Raw genomic sequence first — 894 nt, forward strand, 5'->3', positions numbered from 1 at the left:
GGGGAGGTAACTTTGCCCCTTATGACCTCATAAGGGGCAAGATTCCAGATCGGCCCGTCTGAGCTTTGATTTCCCTCAAAGGCAGAGCGGGATACCCAGGGCTCGGTTTACACCCATCACCATTTCTAGCCACTTGGGGACTATAGCAGGGTGACCAGACGTCCCCGGTTTCCGGGGACAGTCCCCGATTTTAGCGACCTGTCCCCGGCTGGATCTGTCCCCGGAAATGTCCCCGGTTTTCACTGTGACTGAAAGACCCGAAATTGGAATGAAAGAAAGAAAAAACTGACAAAACATAGCCGATAATCGCACTCCCAACACACGCAGACTCAAGACAGCCAGAGCCCGCGCTGCTCAGAGATGTTTTAGAAGCCGTATTTTACGATGCTAAAATCACTGATTATTTACATGGAGTCTGGTGGGTTTAGCAAAGGCAATTTCGCGGACTCTTATGTTTTAAAAAGGATCTTAATCTTTAACAGAAAGGTCGACCTCCTTAGAAATCCTTTCGATAATGTTGTCAGACACTTAGAATATTAATCTGCGTCTGTCAGCAGCAAAACAAGAACTTTTATGAACGTAAATACAAGCTGGACAATTATCTTGTTAACTGCCATTGTAGCTTGTTTCTGCCGACTGCAGCGATCTCGTTTAATACTGCATCAATGTCAAAGGAAAATATGTCCTCAGTAGTTTTTATTGTATCTGATTCTCAAGGAGCTGTTGCAGAAACAAGCCTTGAGCAATAAAGCAAAAGCTGTCAGTAGTTCAGTAAACATTACAACATTATGAAATATTGAGACTTTCTATCTTGAAATATTAGGACTTTTAGGACTTTCTATCTGGAAATATGACATTCTATCTTGAAGTATTAGGATTTTTTATCTTGAAATA

The sequence above is a fragment of the Etheostoma spectabile genome, chromosome 21 (genome assembly GCF_008692095.1).
Source record: "Etheostoma spectabile isolate EspeVRDwgs_2016 chromosome 21, UIUC_Espe_1.0, whole genome shotgun sequence".
In the NCBI taxonomy this organism is placed as follows: Eukaryota; Metazoa; Chordata; class Actinopteri; order Perciformes; family Percidae; genus Etheostoma; species Etheostoma spectabile.